This window comes from Pseudorca crassidens, chromosome 17 (assembly GCF_039906515.1).
Source record: "Pseudorca crassidens isolate mPseCra1 chromosome 17, mPseCra1.hap1, whole genome shotgun sequence".
In the NCBI taxonomy this organism is placed as follows: Eukaryota; Metazoa; Chordata; class Mammalia; order Artiodactyla; family Delphinidae; genus Pseudorca; species Pseudorca crassidens.
In genome coordinates this window covers 79535040-79556873 of record NC_090312.1, presented here as the reverse complement: position 1 = coordinate 79556873, position 21834 = coordinate 79535040, and the positions used below count along the sequence as shown (strand labels likewise).

Here is a 21834-nt window from a genome sequence, read left to right as displayed (position 1 = left end):
TGATACAGATTGAAGCAGTATAAAAATCTTTAAGAGCACGCACGGGCTCTGGAGTTAGCTATATTTAATTCCTACCTCTTTCAGGAGTCTTGGGGAAATTGCTTATACATTCTAAGACTCAGTTTCCCCAACTGCAAAATGGGAGATAGTAACAGTCCTAACCTGAAAGATTTAAGGCATATAATAAAAGCACTTTGCACCAGGCAAATGGATCAAGATTGGAAAGGTCCCATAGCAGTCAGTTCTTGCTGCAACAATGCCATGTAACAACTTTAAAATCTGAGAGATTTACAAAAAACGAAGGTTTATTTGTCACTCAGGTTACACTTCCGGAGCTGGCTGACTGCCGCTCTGTGAGCCTGAGGCTATGTTGCAGGCGACAGGTGGATGATGGGTCAGCTCTACACGTCTGCTTACGCTGGGAGCCAGGCTCGAGAAGTGGCCCCTATTTGACGCCTGACGTTCACACGGTGGAGGGCAAAGACTCAAGAGTATTGGTGAGGGCTTCCCTGGTGGCGCAGTGGTTGAGAGTCCGCCTGCCGATGCAGGGGACGCGGGTTCGTGCCCCGGTCCGGGAGGATCCCACATGCCGCGGAGCGGCTGGGCCCGTGAGCCATGGCTGCTGAGCCTGCGCGTCCGGAGCCTGTGCTCCGCAAAGGGAGAGGCCGCAACGGTGAGAGGCCCGCGTACCGCAAAAAAAAAAAAAAAAAAGAGTAGTGGTGAAATACGACCCCTGTCACTTCTCACATTATATCTGGCCCATGTGGTTCACATGGCCGAGCACAAAGTCAGTGGGGCAGGGATAGATATCCCCACCAGGAGCTAGACAAGTCACATGGCAAAGGATATATACAGTTAATTATGTTATTCAAGGGGAGCCGTGAAGATCTGTGACTACAATACAATTTACTATGTATACCCAGTGACAAAAACAGCTTAATGTAGTTTAGCAAAAAAGAGGAATTTGCTAAAAGAGACTATATGGGGGCATGCCATATAATCAAAGAAAAGGATGAACAACTCAGTTACGGACTGGGTAGACACGCATCTGGTCTTCAAGAAGAGTGGGAAACAGAGTCTTGATGACAGCTAGACCTCTGTATCTCTCTGACACCAATGGGCGTTGGCTTCACTTTTTTCCCCCCAAAGAACATTAAATTCCAACACATGGCAGAAAACATGGCTGTCTCTGACTCACAAGTCCCACATTCCTTCCCTAACTGGGAGAGACCCCCTCTCTTTACCACTTATGATTACAGAAGTCCTGGAGAAGAACATGGAGTGAATCAGATTTTGTTTTGGCCCAACCTGAATCAGATGTCCCATCCATTTAGCCCAAGCTGGGGTCCTTTTCCACAGAAACACATGATGGAGGAGGATGGTTTGGTGAAAAAACAAGTGTTTGCCACACCAGGACATAGTACATGGATGTATTCAAGAGTTAAAAATTATTTGTAGAACAGGTATTATTTTGCTTTATACATTTAAATTTATATTTTATGCAAAGCAATTTTCAGTGAGACAAGTTTAAACTCCCATATACAATCCTGAATGGCATTTGGAGCCCAGTGTACCTAGTTGAGAAGCAGCCTGTTTCAGCTGTAAAACGGGTGTGAATGCAGGACCACGTCATATGGTTTTTGTGAGGGTGAAATGAGTTAATAGATACAAAGTACTAGAACAGTGCTTCATCCACAGCAAATGTTCAGTCAGTATTAACTGGCCTAGACTGCTAGATAGTGAAATCTGTGTGCATATAACTATATATAAAAATACATACATACTAATTATATGTATGTAAACATACATACATATATATGTCCATATATACATACACACATACATACCTATATACAAATATTACATACAGGGAAAGAATTGTTCTCGTGCAAAGGAGAAGGCCAATATGAGATTATCTTGTGCTTGTATTACTGCAGTATTTCCTGGGCCACATTTCGTCTTAATGGCCTAGCAGCAAAGAGGACTTGGAAGGTGCTTACAGATGGTTTTTCTGCTGTGGGTCCAGATGGCTTCTCTGCAGTCTTAAGCATGGCCAGCTTCTGGGTTCACCTTGAGGCGTGTACAGCAACATATTTCTCTTGGTGGTACGACGACTTGATAGTATGATTCTGCAAAACCACTCTCTGATTTCACCAGGTGCATGGCAGGGGGTGGGGTGGGCACCACAAGAAGGGCACCGGAGTACAGTCATAGTTGTTACCTGTGTTACAGCTGCATATGTTATAACCCTACAAGACAAAATTATGATTTCTTTACACAGTTCAATTGTTTGCAAAGAAATTGGAAGGAAAGGGGGCAAAAAACAGTTTTTTGCATCACCTAGATATTCATCATTTCCAATGCTCTTCCTTTTTTCCTCTGAGGATCCAAGTTTTCGTCACTTTCCTTCAGCCTGAAGAACATCCTTTAGCATTTATTGTAATGCAGGTCTTCTGGTGACAAATTATTTTAATTTTCTTTTATCTGAAAATGTATTTTTTGCTCTCATTTTTGAAAAATACCATGTGTGAGGAATACAGAATAAGGTGACACCTGAAGCCTTCACTTTAAGGACTTTCTAAACTTCTTAATGAGGTAGAGTGATTAATTAAAATGATACTGTGCTTTGCATATGTTTTTTTTCCTATATGATAAGTGTTTTCTCCTCTCTCCTCCCCTCCTTTGAGTGGAAATGTTATCCTCATACTTTTTTTTTTTTTTTTTTGCCGTACGCAGGCCTCTCACTGCTGTTGCCGAGCACAGGCTCAGGACGCGCAGGCTCAGCGGCCATGGCTCACGGGCCCAGCGCTCCACAGCATGTGGGATCTTCCCAGACCTGGGCACGAACCCGTGTCCCCTGCATCGGCAGGCAGACTCTCAACCACTGTGCCACCAGGGAAGCCCTATCCTCATACTTTGATAGACAATATCAGATATCTCTACTGTGAAGTCTTCCTTTATTATCTGAAGAAGAGCTCGCTGTTCTGCTCACGGTGCTAGCCAGCGTAGTGCTATTTTCCTAGTCTTCATCCTTATATAATATATATTAAATCTCAAGAAGAAAAAGAACAAACCACAAGCTCAGGTGGTAAGGATGTCCTAAGTGACAGCAAGTCTTATCTGAACATTTCTTTTTACTTTCGATTCCATTTACCCTCCACTTAGAATTCCAACATGCAACTACATTTTTGTTTATTGATCCAATTATGTGACCTCCTTAACTAAGGAATTTTTCATGTGATTTCCCATTGCTGTCACCATGAGGTCTTTGCAGATCTATCTTTCCTATATTTACACATATGGTCTTATCTCTTCCCTTCTCTTGGAGAGTTAGTACTGAATTTGCATTTGGTCCTTCACCCATGACAATCTGAATAAACAGAATCGCCAACAGAATTGGAAACTCTTCGAGACAGCCCCAGAGCACTTTCCCATTATCCTTGAAACAACGTCTGGCTCTGATCCCAGGTGCAAGGCTATGCAGAGGTTTGAGTGAATATACCGTTGTTCTGGGAAGTTGCCTTCATTCTTAAATGACACTTTCAAAGGATATAGAATTCTGGGTTGACAGTTGTTTCTCTTTCAGCATTTTCAAAAGGTTATTCCATTCTTCTCTGTCCTTCATGGTTTCTGATGAGAAGGTGGCTATTAATCATCATTGTTCCTCTATATACAATGTGTCAGTGTTCAAGATTTACTCTTTATCCTTGGCTTTTAACAATTTACCATGATGTAACTTAGCCTTGGATTTGCTGTGTTCACTGTGGTTTTGTTTGTATGGCATTTTGTATCTAAACATTTCTAACTTTCATCAAATTTGGAAAATATTCAGCTATTATTTCTTCAAATATTTTTTTCTGCTCTGTTCTCTCTTTCTCCTCTCCTTCTGATATTCCTATTATATGTTTGATTATTTTATCCAATCTAACAAGACATCATCCATTTTCCAAAATCTCTCTTCTGTTTTTCACCTTGGACAATTTCTATTGCTTTATCTTTGAGTTCACTCACTCTTTCCTCTGTCATGTCTATTTGACTATTAAGTTTTTCCAGTGAATATTTTTATCATAATTCTTATTTTCAGTTCTATGACTTCCATTTGTTCTCATTTTGTTGTTTTTATTTCTCTGATGAGATTTCCCATTTCTCTCCTGAGGTTCTCGTTCCGTGAAAACATGTTCTGTTTTACTTCGTTGGCTATTGCTATAATAGCTGCTTTAATATCCTTATCTGTTAGTTCCAACATCTGGTTCATCTCCTAGTCAGATACAATTCATTTTCTTTTCTCTTGAGAATGTGTTCCATTTTCTTGGATCTTTGTATCCAAGAAAGATACAAAGTTGTATCTATACAAAGTTGGATAATTTTGACTATAAGTTAGACATTATGAATGTTAACAGATCCTGGATACTGTTATTTCCTCTGATAGTGCTGTTTTCTTTGTTTTAGCAGATAATTTTCTTGGCTGGTCTTGAAGTGCAAATTGTTTCCTGGGCGGAAGTTCAGTCTCAGCTTGGATCTCTTGTCTTTAGCTGAGGTGCTTTGAGTCTGTTCCCACGCACACATATTTCTGGGGTCCATCAGAGATGCTGTGGACAGAGATTGGGGATCCGTTCTCTGCCTCTTTTCCTTCCAGGACCACCCCTACTCTCTCCAGCATTCAGTTTCCTGGCTTCGCTATAGTTTCTCAGGCCAGAAAAACTGAGTTTTCTATATGTGCCCCTGCTACCACTATGCAAGCCAGGCAGACTACACTTAAGCCCCAGACCAAAAGCCATGGAGATGGAAACTTACTTCTATAGATCCACGTCTCTTCTCCTGCAAGCACACCTGCACTAGCCGGCAGGCTCTGTCTGCTTCTGTTCACTATCTAGAACCTCAGGCTGTTATTTCCAGCTTTCACGGTTGTTTTCTGCCAAGACAGGGAATCCTGCAGGGAGGGTCTTAGTCTGTCAGACCCATAAGGGGAAGTTTCTGCCTAAGTTTATTTTTAAAATAATTTTGCATCCAGAAGAAAAGCTTCAATTACAAGTATTTTTTTAAAAGGAAGGAGTTAAGGAAGCTATCTTGTTCACTTGCTGAAAGAAATCACTAAAGATGCCCAGTCAGTCAATAAATGTCTGGGAGGTGAAGCTTCTCTAATCCTCAAGGTGGAAGCAGAGCGGAACAATTTTCAAACAGCAAATATCTAGGGAGCACTTATATTTACTCTTCAGAATGGCATGATGATTTAGGTACTATGTCCACACCTGTTGTACAGCTGAGGAAACAGAGGCACAGGAAGTTAAGTCAGTTGACAAGCTCACGGAATGAAGGAGCCTTGACATAAAAGGAATCCAGGAACAGCCCAGGCCTCCTCTGGGCTGAACTCGGAGAGGTTGTCAAGGCCCCAGCGTAGGCCGTGCCCAACAAGCAAAGCCAAAGGAAGGTGAGCTTGTAGAGACACCTGGGGGTGGGTAGAGGGTGTCACCCACTCTTGCAGGGAGAACAGAAACCTACCCCCTCCCCAAGAGAGGAGGAACAGATGCCGCCGGCAGAGGCCTGGGATGAGTGGGAAGGCTGCAGAGTGCAGGACCCTCACCACCTGAGATGCTGTGGGCACACGGTCGGCAGGGGCGCCAGAGCAGGGCTCCTCAGTGGACACCGGCGCAGGATGCCCAGAAAAGGCAGCACGCTGTGCAGAGACCCTCCTGCTGCCGCCGTAAACCCCTCCTCCACTCAGATGCCGTCAGGGAGAGAAGACTCTGGGGGAAGAACCTTGAGAGAAGGCTCTGAAGGGTGTTTCAGCTTCAGATTGAACAAGGGGCTAACTTCTTTAATATGTCAAGAGAATGACCAACGGTGTAACAGAAAATGGGCAAATACAGTGTCGGTTCACTAAAAAAGTAAACACGAATCCTCTTAAAACAAAAGCATGAGAATGTGTTCAGTTGCACTTTTAATAAGAGAAATGCAGCTTAGCACTACCAGACCTACCCCATTCTCACTCTGCAGGTGGACAAAAGCCACAGGCTGGAGCCCCCTGGGAAATGCTCGTCCTTCTGCGGGGAGCCCGGCCCTGGAGGGTCTGGAAGGAGTTGGTGGCAGGAAACTTCTAAACTAGGGGCTCTTGAGGCAGGGGTTTTACTGTGTTTACTTTTTACTCTCCGAGGATAGTGCATAGCACATGGGAAATGCTCAATAACTTTTATCGTAAAACGGAACCAAAATTTCCATATTCATTGTACACTCTATTTACTGGCGAGAAAGCCAAGCGGGGAGGAAAGTAGGAAGGGGCTACTGCAATAAAATAATTCTTATTTTACCCTGAAATGACTGCTATTAACATGCAACGCATGTGTATTGTATTCTTCTCTGACATGGTAGGGACTAACATACACCAAAAAATACAGTGATACATGAGGAATGGAAATTAATGTTTCCAAATAAACATTTCTAGGAAAGAGGACTTCTCTTTCAGAAAGACTTTGTTTATTGCTGATGCATTCCAGAGAAACAAATTTGTAATCTGGTCAGGATGTGCTTATGAATTAATACATTCATTTTTCTCTCACCAAAAAAATAAATAAAAAAAAATAAAAATGCCTGTCATCGAGTATGCAATTCAGAGAATGGAAATTGGCCCAGGAACTAATTACAGCTCACAAAGAAAAAAAAATCTGCTATTTTGATGAAAATGTGTTTTCCTAGCATTTTTGTTATTTCCGTTGATAATTGCAGAAAATAGTTCTAGTGGGGACAATTGTTATGGTTCTCTATGTATTTCTATTCTAAGTTATGAATAAGGCAGTGTTCCTGGCAAGTATTTTGGGATCCATCTGGAGAGAAGGAATGATGAAAACTCCAGAAGACAAGCTTTTCTTGCTTCAACATCCTATTTGAAGTGTTTGTTAAATAAAAAGTATATACAGGGCTTCCCTGGTGGAGCAGCGGTTGAGAGTCCGCCTGCCGATGCAGGGGACGCGGGTTCGTGCCCCGGTTCCGGGTGATCCCACATACCGCAGAGCGGCTGGGCCCGTGAGCCATGGCCGCTAAGCCTGTGCGTCCGGAGCCTGTGCTCCGCAACGGGAGAGGCCACAACAGTGAGAGGCCCGCGTACCGCAAAAAAAAAAAAAAAAAGTATATACAATGTGTATTATGAGACTCAGAAGCTTAGACTTTCAGTGTTGAATGGACAAAAGTCCATAGAGTACTTAAATATCTATTCGAGCACAAAAAAAAAAGCCAGAAAATTGTGCACTCTGGGTTTGCTGGATCCAGGTTAGAATCAAGCAGCTGTTTCTTTCTGGAGGACACTGGGGACATTCTTTGGCAGACTGCATTTTGAAATTTTTTAGACTTTCTATCCCAGGGTATCATGTAGTCCCGGAACTACTGTTGCCCCAGCTGTTAGGATGAGGAGTCTGCTGGGGCCCAAGGAATGTGAAAACAGGAGAATTAATACATAAAAGAGAGGATCTGCTTTAAAACAGCCTGAAAGTGCCAGTATTTTATAGATTTATAACCATGAATTTGCAAATAAATTTCACAATTTAGTCTACAATGAGTTTAAAATCCTGCTTCCTACTGACATGCATTTCAAATTTAAAACACATTTTTCCATTCAACTCATGTAGTAAATGATGCCTGGGACCTCCGGGGAGCCCTAAAACCCTTGACCAATCATTGCGTTGCCACAATACTGTCTATTTTAAATGAAACAAAAATAGGACGAAACAAAAATTAAATTTGTATTTGAGATAGATTATCTTAAAGGCTGGTTCTTGAGATAGAAATAAATTAATCAGAAGTAGTAAAACAGATCAGTACGAAAATGATGGAGATCTATTCAGTCAATTACAGGGACTTTAATTTTATATGGTTTTCCTGTCCCCTGACATAGATGGATCATCCCTGATAGCCTTATATTTATCAGCTATAGTTAAGGTTGTGCGAAAAAAGACATCTTCCTCAGGTAAGGGCACGAATTGGAAAAGAGGGGTAGGATTAAAAAGTACGTATATAAGTACGTAAGAGAGGTAAAGTGTTCCATGAAATAACTTGAGTTGATGCCAGAACCCCAAATGGAAGCACGAATGGGACGATCCCTCCAGAGAAGACGGAAGCCCACCGTCTGCCCACTGGTGAAGTTTCACAAAGAGTATTTGTGGAGCTTCCTGAGCCTGGGACCAGGGTTCACCATCCAGCCTGGCATGTAGCAGGAGTTCACAAATACCTGTGCCTAAACAAGTGAACAAATGAACGGACAGATGAGTCCTGACCCCTGGGACAGTCTGCGTCTTCACACACTCACATGCCTCCCTGCCCACAGAATGGCAGAGGTGCAGCAGGGGAAGCCAGTTGAGGCAACACAGGAAGACCCTCCTGCCCAGGGCCCCCTGACTCCTCTCCACTGGTCCTTGGGAATACGGCTCAGGCATGGGTTGTACACCCTCCCTCCATCCTGCTTCTCTACCCCACCAGGCTCTGAGCACACGTTCAAGGTCTATCCTTGCGCTTGAAGGTGAGCTACAGAGGCACCCAAGGGTCAAGGCAGTTTTTCCAATAGGACTAGGCAAGAACTCATCTCTGAGCCATTTGCGGCTTCGAGAGAATGATTGAGTGCATCATGATTAATATCGTAAAATATTTTCTTATAATGTAATTTTCCCTTTTAATTTTTACAGAGTCTTGAAAACAGGTATAAGCTATTATTTCATTTGGTAAGAAGCACTTTACTGGAACCATTTTTCTGAGGAGCAACTTGAGACTAGGCATGGCTAACTGACCCACTTGTGGTTAGTAACTGATGGAGCCAGGACTGGGAGACAAAGAATCTGATGATGAGGTCATCACTCTCGCTACCAGTTGAGAATTAGCATGGCCACATCTATGTCGGTACAGGTTTTCATTACAGGCAGAGCATCAGGCTGAGCCTGGATCTCAGCTCCTACAGCCCTTGTTCTCTCACAGCTGGGCCTCCTTAAACTCCACTTAGAAACTTGACCTTGCCCTGGATCATCACATTGCCATCAGCCCAGGGCTGGCCGTTGCCTTGGTCTCCGATCTCTGTGATCCCCAGGCGGAGTCCTCCTGGCCGTGCTGTGGGCAGCTCCCTCTCAGCGACTGATGCAGAGGCTCCTGTTTCCCCACGTCCCTACCCTGGGACACATGACCTGCCTCTACTCTGACCTTCCACATTCAGCCCCATGGATCGCTGCCTGCTAGGTCTCTGCACCTGTATTAACGGCGCTTATTCAGCATGGACTGAGCACTTAGAGAGGCAGGCACGTGCCGGTTATGAGCATTCGGCAACAAGCAAATCAGAGCCCTGCCGTCGTGAGGCTCACAGCCTGTCCTGTGCCACCAGCACTGGACAGGGATGACAAATTTGACGACTGCCCTAACATGAGGGCCACAGGACACGAAGGGCTGATCCAGAGCAGGGAGCAGAGGTCAGCCACGGCCAACTGACAAACTCTTGGGTGACACTGCCATTTGCACATCAGAGTGGAATTTGCAACACTTGAAGCTGCATCGTGTGCTGTTCTGGCCTGTCCTCTCCCACTCTCTGCAGTAATAAATCACAGGCCACTCTCATGTCAGGACATGACAAAAATACTCTCTCTTATAAACACATTCCCTATCTGTAGTGTATTATTCATTTAAATTGAATATCTTTTTCCTCTAATATACACCTTTCTAAGCACACATGCCCTTTATCAAAGACAGTCTACTAGATACGGGCTCGCTGGCAAAGAATCACACTAGCAGCAGATGGGCACACAAGGCTTACCGGAGCATAAAAGAAAGCATAAGAGAATATATTCAGGAATATATTGCTGATTGACTGCTAATTCAATTTTTAAAGTGGGCTTTCAAGAGGCATTTAAGTAACCCTGAGTCCATCCTCGACCCACTGGGTGAGGTGAGTTTACATTTCCAGGGCGCCCAGCTCCCTTCGTGACTTGGAAACATCTGGAGATCTATGCTGGTCGTGTAAAGGCACGATGAGGCGAACATCCCTGCAAATCCCGGCATGCTCCTGCCGGGGAAGGAGGGAGTCTCTGTGGGTTAGGCTCAGGCCGGGGTAGGAAGGGAGCAGAGGCAGAAAAGAGAATCCAGAATGACAGTGTAAGATCGAGCTTTGGTTTTCAGCCAAAGACAAGAGCGAGCCTGATTATATTGCATAGTTTAGAATTCTCTTTCTATTCCACTGAAAATGAGATGGCAAAAGCTTCTCTTTGTCATAAGAAATCAATTTCTTAGCTGCCATTTCTTCTCAGCACAAACGTTCTCCTGTTAGATCCTTTAAAATGCCATTTGTTAGAGCGATTACAGAATGAATTCCGGTCTATGTTTAATTCTTTAAAACTCATCTTTCACTTTTAAAGGGTGTAAAAAAGCATATGGGTGAGCATATTAATCACAGCTACTATTTCCAGGGCCTGAGTGAAAAGAAGCATTTATGTTAATGGTGTATGTGGCTGAGCATGTAAGTCTGGAAATATTCCCAATTACCAAAATTATCTCTTCTCCTGCAACAAGAATATGACCGAACCAATAAACTACCATAATAGCACACCCCATCCAGGTTACCTTGCTGAGGTTAAATTGTTGCTCTCTGAACACGGCCAGTCAGAACACTCAGGCCGTGATTGAATCGGCCAAAATGTTTAGCCACCTTCTCTGGCTCTGGCTCTGAATTAATTTAGAAAGTCCCACATGCATCCAGTGGGGCTCCCTGGAGAATCAAACCTTATGAAATTATTCCTTATTCACTTACAGCAAAATCTCTTGCAATCAGCTCCTTAGTGGAAAATGGGTACCAGTTATTCATAGGACACCATACATCACACACACGGGCCACCAAGGCACTGGAGGCCGAATATTGCACAGATGGAAATATAACAAATCATGTCAGAATGGGGCCGGGAGAGCTACCGCACATCCCTCAGTAGCCTGGGTCCTTGAAGCATATTTTAGAGCCAAAGGAGGGGAAGTCTTGGGAATAATAAACTAGTCAGCATCATGTATCAAAGTCACATTAACAGGATCAGACCAACTGTCTCCAATTTCTTGTCTATTTTTCCTTCCATGAGGTAGGACAAACTCTTTCCATCATGTGCTCAGATCTGTATACTATTTCCAGAGATGAAGAAAGTCCCATTGTTAACTCTGAATTACAACCACGAAAGCAAATGATTTTACAGTTAATTTTAAAAACACTGTGAACAACTCACATGTTTTTTCTACCAATAAAAAAAGGTAAACTAATACCTAATCATCTAGGGATGCCAGATCAGGACCATGGGAGCCTAAGAGTGGACAGAACCTAGATATCGGTTTCTGCTAGGTGTTAGTCTGAGGAACAAGAATTAGAAACGGCTTCTGAGATGAGCAGAGTGGGGTGTAACATGTGAAGCTGAGGTCTCACCACGTTACTGCATGTTTCTTCAACTTATCAGAACAAGATGGTGGTAAGCAGAGACCGAAATACAGCATTCCAGTTTGCTAAGCGGAGCTTTCGCTGGCACTGTGTTTATTGGTCAGATGTAAAGAAAGAAGATGAATGAAAAGCTTTAGAAATACAACCAGTCAGGGCTGTCACCACCCAACACATCTGTGTCCCTAAATGATGGTAATTAGAAGAACAGTAATTCAACAACAATAAGAACTTCTTCACCAGGAAACAAAACCAAGTTGTTCCTTAGCTCTGGTACATCGACAGGTATCTGAGCACAGCAGCTGGGTCACCTGTAGGACCCTCTCCTACAGTCAGGGGTCTGAGGGGGACGGTTTCATGTTTGATCAGCCTGGGTCCAATTAGGAGAGAGAAACCACACCGTGAGTTAAACGGGGGAGGTTTAACATAAAGAAGAATCAAACTCTAATCAAAGTGTTACTATGAGATACAAAGACACTCTGTATTTTGCCCTTGGGGAGAGATGGTTCAGAGAGAAACCAAGAAATGACAGACTGGAAAGACCCCCTCCCCAAGGCTGGGGCCTCAGACGTCTCTGCAGAGGGAATAGCTCAGCTCCTCAGATAACAGGCAGTTTGCTGTTTGCTGTCGCGGGGAGCAGAGGGCAGCCATCTGGAGCAGGCAGGGTGCCTGCGATCAGCGACCAGTGCCATGGGGGTGCACACGGCGTGTGGCTCAGAAGGAACTTTCCAGGCATAGGCAAGACCCACGGGGCCAGCAGGCGGAGTCGGGGCGCCAGTGTGGGCAGGAGACCTCAGGACGCTGGTCTCCGCCGGAGAGAGCGGTGGGAGGGTGATCACCGGGCAGGCGGAGGGTCTGGACACGAGGCCGGGGCAGAGCTCACTCGGCTCCTATAGCCCTCACCCCAGGGAGTGCTTCCCCACCTTCCTCTGGGCCCCCCTGCGGAGCGCACTGTGAAGGAGAGATGCTTGCAGGAAGCACCCTGGAGCAGTGTCCTGCTAACCGGAACATATGGTCACCTCCAGACCCTGGGGGCATCTAGGTGTGCTGTCCCGTTGTAGAGAGCAGACAGCTGAGCTGGACAAGTTCAATGACTGCTACAGGTCACACACACAGCAACTGTGCCTGTGTGATTCCAGAACTGTCATCTTAACCACCACGCTGTTATTATGATCCATCACAAGAGATACCAGAATCCTCTGTAAAGGCCCTGATTACGATAGGAGACGCTTTTCTAAAAGTACTGGGATTTGGTAGTACACCATCAAAATAAGTTGTATTTTTCTGCAGCCTTGAGGAGACATCCTTGCCTTCTATTCTGTAGTCGTTTGACTCTGCCGAGTACAGACACACGTTTAACCAGATGTGAAGAAAATGAACCCACCTCACATGAAAGGTGGAAGATGACAAAGCGATGGGGACCCGTGTCCATGAGGACCCATTCCCAGCCCTGCGCTCATTCAGACTCGGGGAGAAATAGAAAAAGAGCGATGATTCCATATGTGAAGATTTTCTCAACTGAGAGACTCAACAGATTTCTCCCTTTCCCCCAGGGTCTGAATGTGAGGAAATGAGCTTGCTTTAAAACCAGACAGAATTCTGCTGAATATAAGGAAAAACTTCTTACTCATTATGATGATGAAACACTAGGATGAATTTTGCTGTGAAGTGTTGAAGTTAAATCTCTTTCCCAGAGATATTAAAGAAGAAAATCAAAACTATCTATCGTGAATGAGTTAGACATCCCTCTAGATGAAAACAGCAATTTCTCAGGCTCCTTCCACGTCCCAAGTCTCCTATATGCCTTAGTCATCTTTACCTCTTCCTTGCCACAGAGGTAGATACCTTCCAAGGACAATGGGGCAGCACGGGGCATTATTAACAAGAGTTCACATTTTTTGAGTGCCTACTGTCTCTCGTCTTTGCGACACTGCAAGGTAAGCATCGTTATTTCCAGTTTACAGATTCTGAGGCTCAGAGAAGTCAAGAAGCTTATCAAAGATCACACAGCAAATAAATGTCACTCAGCATTCTAACCCAGGACCGTCTATGAACAAGTCTGTGTGACCCCATGGATAAACCATGCCTTTTCACTCTTCCAGCAGGCTAGCTAGTAGTAACTGTTGGAGGCTTACCCCTCCACTCCTGAAAACTCTCCAGGACATCCCCCAAACCTGCCAACTCTAATTGGTACAAACAATGTAACACGGCATGCCTGGAAAATCAGTAAAGAAGTAGGCCATGAATGAAAAGAGAAAGATAACTGATAAAGACAGATAAAAAAATGGAGGTGAAAAATCAATGAACACACACTATATCATATCATATCTCCACTACCCAGGATCTCATAAAATTGCACAGAATTGACTGGGTTCACAAAGTAATCTGAAGGGAGAAATAAACGGTACAGCCCTAGCGAAGCCTGAGAAAACCGCCCCCATTATTCTTGCACTGGGAACGTGTGAAAACTGAACAACTGTGCTGCAGCATTGTTTTATTCCTTGCGCTTGCAGAAACGGAGCCCTCCGAAAGACACAGTCCCGTTTGCTTCTCGAAGGCACTGGATCACCGTGTTCTGATGACTAAAGATTCTTCCTTACTCTCTTGTCTTTAACCATTTGCATTTGAGGTCACAGAAGGAGGGAGCAAGTCCCTTTAACACGGATGTCTCACGGAGATAACTCCACCTGTTGTGAGCATTAATTGTGTGGTTGGTACCTTTCCCAAGAAACACGGCTCCCCAAGACCTCCCCAGACACACCGGCTGACCAGCTTGGGATCCCTGTTGCTCTCTCTGTCCAGGTGGCCTCAAGGTGGAAGTTACTTGTGAGAACTCTGCATGAAATGTATTCCCCCAAACACTCTTTATTTGCCTTGGAAGATGTTTACAAAACATTCCTAAATGCTCAAACAGCAAAACATCATCTCTGTCCTGTACCTCTTTCAACATTAAAACGAATGATTATGTGCTGAGGACTTTGATGCAAAGATGAATAAAAGACTTGTACTCGGCCTTCACGGAATTCACAAAGTAGGACAGAAGATCAAAATGACAATAACCACAGAATGATGTGAGGCTCTGATGACAGAGTCTAGGGGCTGTATGGAAGCAGAGGAAAGACACCTAGCCTAGATACTGGAGCACACTCTCCAGGGACAAAGTTTGAGCAGAGCCTTTTTATCAGTCAGCTCAGGCTGCCACAAAAAATTACCATAGACCACATGGCTTACACAACATTTATTTTTTCACAGTTCTTGAGGCTGAAAGTCAGAGATCAGGGTGCCAATAAAGCTGGTCTCTGGCGAGAGCTCTCTTCCTGTTTTCAGATGGCTGCCTTCTGACTTCGTCCCTGTCACGAGGCAGGGAGAGAGGGAGAGCTCTCTGGTGTCTCCTCTCATAAGGACACTAATCCTATGGGATCAGGGCCCCACTCTTATGACCTCATTACTTCCTAAAGGCCGATTAAATATGCCAGTGAGCACAGGTTGAAAGTCTCCGGCAGCAACATCCCGTCGGGGATGTACACCAGTCCAACATGGCTGACGCGGGGGATGATATGGTGAGAGACGGCACAAGGGAATGTTCTCTAAGCAGTGTGTACTTTATCGTGTGGGCAGTCAGATTTTTGCAGGACTCAATTAAAAAGTTGAACAGATTGGCATTTTAGGAAAAAAACAGTTGGTCCACTTTTGAAGAATAAATAGTAGGACAAAGGGACTCAGAATTCTGGACCCAAGCCGTGGATACTGAAATAATCCCAGGAAAGATAATAAGGGGTTTTGCCAAGATAGTAGCAACAGATGTGAGGGTAAAGCACACATCTGAGAGTTACTTAGGAGGCAGAATGGTGGGAATGGTTGGCTAGGGGGGAAAGTGGGGAAGGGAAAAAGTAGAGGAGAATCCTGGAATGGATGGAGTTCTCTGGAATGGATGCCTGAGTGGTATTTATGCCTTTATGTTATCACTATAGTCGAGGTAGAACCACATCTCAATAGTTTGTTTTTCTGTTGTCGCTGTTGTTCCACTCGTGGACGATCCCTCAGCCCTTCCCATAAATTTCACTTAACACACCTGTGGGTCTAGCGTGCGGATCAAGGAGTAAAGAGGATAAAAATCACGATCAGTATAAAATTGGGGGTTTAATACTTAATAATGGTAGGAAATATGATGAAATAAATGATAGGATCACAATTTGAAGCCCAGCGTGTGCAGATATTTTGTACCTTACCCTAAACAATTGGTAATTATAGGAGTTTATACTTACTTAATTAACTCAATATACCCAAAATATTATATTATCTCACACATAATTAAAACAAAAATTATTAATAAAATATTTTACATTTTGTATACTTTGTCATTGAAATCCCATTCATATTTTTTACTTACAGCCCAATTCAATCTGGATGAGTTACATTTCAAGCACTCAGTAGACATGTGCCACTAGTGGGTTCCGTACTGGACAGCACAAGACTAAGAAGAGTTCTTGATGCAAGCATTAAATATCAGCATTAAACTATCAGCTACCAATCAAAAGGTCAAAGTAATCTTCTATTAGAAAAATATGAAACACTGAGTGTTGCTTGATTTTTTTTAAATTCTAGCTTCCCAAATCTATGTAAGTCAAAGATTAATGTATCTGTTTTGTAAGTAAAATTTCAGACACATCGCTTAAAAAGCCATCTGACAACATGTGAGCGCCCTGGTACTTGATTAGATTACTTACCTTGACGAAGAAGTCAACGAGACATCCTCTGTGTCCAGAGGCTAGCCAGAGGACTTTGGGGGATAAGCAGAAGTCTTCTCTCAATACATGTATAACCTTGTTAATGAAAAGAGCAAAGGAGATTGTAAAGCTCCATGGATATCCGATGCCATGAGGCAGTAAGTGCAAATTAGCTCGTTTTATCAATATTTATTTGTCACAAGTATAGTAATCTGGCTAAAAACAAATTTGGTAGTAATCCTGGGATTATTACCAACACCACTGTAAGTCTTTTTCAACTGAAATCATTTTAGGTAAAACAGAGTTTTGAGTTGTGTTGACTCCATGATGAAACAATCAAATAAGTGTTCAAATTTTTCTATTGGTATAAAGAAAGCAAAGTGAGTTGCAATCCTTCAGTCTTTTTTCTGGCCATTTGCCACTACTCTGGAGTTCCTTATCTGCATTATAACCTACACCTATAACCTGTACAAAGAGAAGGCAGCTTCTCATTGCACACAAAGCAGAAAAACTTTGCTGGATGTTCATCCCAGGAGGATGTGTTCTCGCCACGGCCTTTCAATGCCATTCCTGAGTGCAGGTCAATACAACCATCGTCCATTTTTACCTAATACCCACATCATGACCCAAGCCAACCATGAACCAAGCTTGGGCTTTTTCCTTCTCCATCAGCTGCTCATAAGAGATCCCTCACTGGGCAACAAATATAAGCTGAGGGAGAGGTGACGGTGCAGCCATCATTGATAACATGGCATCTGCGTTACTTGTTCGGCTTCTGGGAACATAGCCCATTGCCATTCAAGGTCAAGTACTCTGTCTCAGACAGAGTCCAGCAGCATGCCTGGAGCTGTTTATCAAAACGTCTATAATTCTCCTGTAATATCTTTCTCTAGAAATCAAGGCATCATGTGATAATTTTTGCATTGAGGATTGCCATAAATGCCACACAACATCTTTTGCTACCTCTGACAATTTTACTATAATAGGCAAAGTCGACTAGGTCATATGGCCCATGTGTCAAGGCTGTGTGTCCTACAGTCTGGACCTGCTGCTGAGCCCTTTGCTGAATCGCCCCACTCATTGCTGGCTGGCCCTGCGTCCCCTCATGTATGAGTTGGAACAGATTTCCCAGGTGTGCTGTATATTGTCTCCAGAACCTGATGAGGCCTACCAGGCACTGTGCTTCCTTCCTAGAGGTGGAAGGTGCAAGGGGCACTGCTGTCCCACTCATAACCAAATGTCCGTATTATGTACGAGTGACCTCTGGGCTCTGTATTCTGTTCCACTGATCTATCAATCTATCTCTGATCCAACTTCACACAGTTCTAACTACTGTGGCTTTGTAGCAGCTCTTTTTTTAAAACTAAAAACAAAACAAAAGCAGTTCACCCGTGTCTCCCACCCCCTCCAACATATAATTTGTCTTTCTCTGTCTAACTGATTTCACTTAACATAGTACCCTCAACGTCCATCTGTGTTGTCACAAATGGCAAGATTTCATTTTTTAAATGGCTAAATAATGTTCCATTGTATACACATACCACAATTTCTTTATCCATTCATCCAAAGATGGACATTTAGGTCGCTTCCATATCTAGGCTATTGTAAATTATGCTGCAACGAACATGGAGTTTCAGGTATCTTTTTGAACTAGTGTTTTTATTTTTTCCAGATAAATACCCAGAAGTAGAGTTGCTGGATCATATAGAAGTTTTATTTTTAATTTTTGGAGGCACCTTCATACAGTTTTCCACCATGACTGCAACAATTTACATTCCCATCAACAGTGCACAAGGGTTCCCTTTTCTCCACACCCTCACCAGCATTTGTTATCACTTGTCTTTTTGATGATGGACATTCTGACAGGTGTGAGGTGAGATCTCACTGTGGTTTTAAATTGCATTTGCCTGATTATTAATGAGGTAGAGCATTTTTTCATGTACCTGTTGGCCATCTGTATGTCTTCTTTGGGAAGATGTTTATTCAGATCTTCTGCCCATTCTGTAAATAAAGTATTTGGGTTTTTCTATTGAGTTGTATGAATTCTTTATATATTTTGTATATTAGTCGCTTACTAGATATATGATTTGAAAATATTTTCTCCCACGAAATGCCTTTTCATTTTGTTGATGGTTTCTTGTGCTGTGCAGAGCTTTTTAGTTTGATATGGTCCCACATGTTTATCTTTGCTTTAGTTGTGTTTGCTTTTGGAGTCAAAAAACTCATCACTGAGACCTATGTTAAGGATATTATCATCTATACTTTCTTCTAGGAGTTTTATGGTTTCAGATCTTACATATAAATCTTTAATCCATTTTGGGTTAAATTTTGTGTATGATGTAAGACAGTGGTCCAGTTTCCTTCTTTTTCATGTAGTTGTCCAGTTTTCCCAGCACAATTTATTGAAGACACTGTTCTTTCCCCATTGTATATTATTGGCTCCTTTGTCATAAATTAACTGACCATATATGTGTGAATTTATTTCTGGGCTCTTTACTCCGTTCCATTGATCTATGTGTCTGTTTTTATGCCAATACCATACTAATTTAATTGCTGTAACTTTGTAATATAGTTTGACATCGGGGAACATGATGTCTCCAGCTTTTTCTTCTTAAATTTATAGTACAGTATAGTATAGCTTTGCTATACAGGGTCTTTCATGGTTCCATACAAATTTTAAGATTTAAGAAGAATGACATGTTAGGGTAGGATGGGGACTGTCCTACCAGATATGAAGGATTATTAAACAGCTGTAATAACTAAGAGAGCATAATATTGGTAGTAGAATAAAGAACACACAGGGGAGCAGAACAGCAAGTTTCACCAAGCTGACACCCAATAATAAAATTGAAATGTATTTAAATTGAAAAAAGATGGAATCCACAACAAAGATCTGATGATTTTGAGTACCTATTTGCCAGATAACAGTTTTAACATTAATAAAGCAGAGAAAAGGCATGGAAAACAGACAAAAACCCATTAGTATTGGGAAACATTATTCAAGAGAAGAATTGAACAAATGGAAAGGCCTACTGTGATCTTGGAAGGGAGAACTCAACTAAAGACATAAATTGTCTCTAAGGTAATGCAAACAGTTAATGTGACATCAACAAATTACTAAAAGATTTCTTTTCATTATGTAAACTCATTCAAAAGTCCACATGAAGACATAAAGGAGAAAAAACTTCCATAGCCAGGAAAATTATGAAAAAGAAAAGTACTGAGGGGAAACTAGCCTTACTTTTAGGGGCTACATACATTGCACATGAATAGTTAGATTAAGGTAACAGAATAGCAAGTCCAGTAATACAACAAAATTCATGTGGCTATTAATATATGATCAAGGTTGTATTTCACAGATGGTGAAAAGATAAATTAATCAGTAAAGGATAATAGAACAATTAGATTGGCCCCTGAAAACTTTTACTTGAATCTATAACTCATACTTTATACCCCCAAAAAATCCAGATTAAAAAAACTTTGTTAAAAAAAATTCCATATATTAAAATATTAGAAAAAATATTATGAAAGAAGGTTTTTGTTTGCTTGTTTATGTACCTCTTTTGTTTTTGGTAACTTTAGAGTTGGGAAAACCTGTTTAGATGACACAAAAGCTGGAGGCTACAAAATCCAAAATTAAGTCAACTCCATAAAAATAAAAAGATGTCTTCAAAGGAAAACCATTGCAAAGTCAAAAGATAACAAACTGAGGAAAACATATTTACTATAAGAATTCAATTTTATATCAAGAAGAAAAGCCTAAAATTCCAAAGGAAAAATGAAATCATAGTAACATTTTTCTCTTAACAGACTGGTAATAAGCAATATGTTTGCTCACATAGCATGTTGGCAATGGTATGGGAACATTCTCATCCTCTCCTAGTGGGAGTGGAAATTGGTACAACTTCTGTACATAGAAATTTGGTAATAGTCACTGAATTTTAAAATGTCAATGACCTTTGACCCAGAAATTTTATCTCTGGAAATTTGTTCCTCAGATACATAGGACATGTATAAAGTTGTTCAATGATGAATGATTTGTGATAGTAAAAAGTTGAAAATAATTTAAATATCCAATAATGGGACTTATTGAAATAACATTTGCTAGCTATAAAATAGACTAACTGCTTAAAAGAATGAAATCACTCTATATATTTTGTAATGAAACAAGCCCCAAGATATATTGTTAAGTGAAAAAAACAAGTGCAGACCATTTCTGTAAGGTTAAGAGAATATATGTGTAAATGCTTGTATAAGCATTAAATATTTCTGAATGATATAAAAAGAAGTTGATACCCATGAATATATCTAGAGAGGGATCCTGGTGGCTGGGGGGTATGAGGAAGACTTTCTTTTCACATCATGAATATTTTTAATGTTTGTACCGTGAACATGTTGATAAATGTGTTGGTGTAAGAAAAGACCACTTACCTCAGTGGTAATAACCACAGTTGTTATGGTAACTAGTCTTGGTTCATCCGACTGGAAAATAGCTGAAAAAAAAAAATCACTTAAACTGTGGGAGATAAAATTAAACTTTCTATGGAACAAATTTTATGCAAATTTATACACATTTTTACTTTTTGAACATAGTTTTTGGATTCTCCTGCCAAATATACAAAACAAAAATATATCAAGAAAATAAAAGTCTTTCTAATATCCAAAATTATTACTAATGTGATGGTGTTACCAGTTAATTAAATTAAAAAAAATTTTTAAGTGACTATTCAATATTCCATAAAATTCAGTGCTGTTAATGGGTACTAACCCACAGCCTAAGGGACCTTGTTTACCAATTATACAGAAAATGTAGCACATCTCTCACAAGTAAGAAACACAATCATGAAGAGACCACACAACCAAAGACTTGGGGCCTTGATATATTCAAGTAAATATTCTCGCATGTCTGATTGATTAGTTTGGAATGCATAATCTCTGTTTCTATGGCCAAATAAAGCTACTGAGACTCTAGCATTACAACTTAGGCTTTTGCTAAGATTTCATGTACCACCATTTTCTGCCCGGTTTATGAAACTCACAGTGTCATGTGCTAGGTAAATGCTAATCCCCAAAACCTGTAACCTCAGAGTTGGAAAAGTGAGATAGAAAGAAAAATAAATAACCAAACGTTAATTATCTTGTCTGGGGAATGAGAGACGGATCACATATAACAACATTCAGTTACAAAACTCAAACCTTGTGTAACCTACTTCTTCCCTGAGTCCCTCCTCAGTGGTGGTCTGTGTAACAGCACACCACTCACAGCTAGACCTTGGTGTTCTTCCTTTGAGCATAAACAACTTCACAGAACATCGACATCAGACAAGGTCACTCTGTGAGCATGATAAAACAGTCAAAAAAAAAGGCCCATTCATCATTTTATCTAAGGACAGGCAACAACAAGGTCACTGTGAAAACCACAAAACTATCCAACACCCCCCTCTTCTGACTAATGTGAGTGACTGATACAGCTCTACTAACTATATCTTTGACCTCACTCTAGTCTTTCTGTTAAGATTTATTAAGATAGTCCAGCACAGAATTATCCCTGCTTCCAGACAGCCTCCACTCCAGAACAAAGATCTGGTTCCTCATACCTGCCCCCAAACTACCCAACACCTTGCTGAGAGGCCCACTGCTCCCGCAGTGTATGGTCTCCCTCACTGTAATGAGCAATAAATC

The 21834-nt window shown here is 41.9% G+C and overlaps 1 long non-coding RNA gene across 1 annotated transcript in view; it reads right to left on the bottom strand.

Moving 5' to 3' along the window:
* Window positions 1-20647, bottom strand: part of LOC137210423 (uncharacterized) — a 113832-nt gene extending 93185 nt beyond the window's left edge. The window contains exons 1-2 of the long non-coding RNA XR_010936516.1: window positions 20584-20647; window positions 16153-16248 (exon numbers count right to left, since the gene is read on the bottom strand). This is a non-coding gene — a long non-coding RNA (uncharacterized lncRNA). The remainder of the gene's footprint in view (window positions 1-16152; window positions 16249-20583) is intronic.
* Between the last annotated feature and the right edge of the window lie 1187 nt (window positions 20648-21834).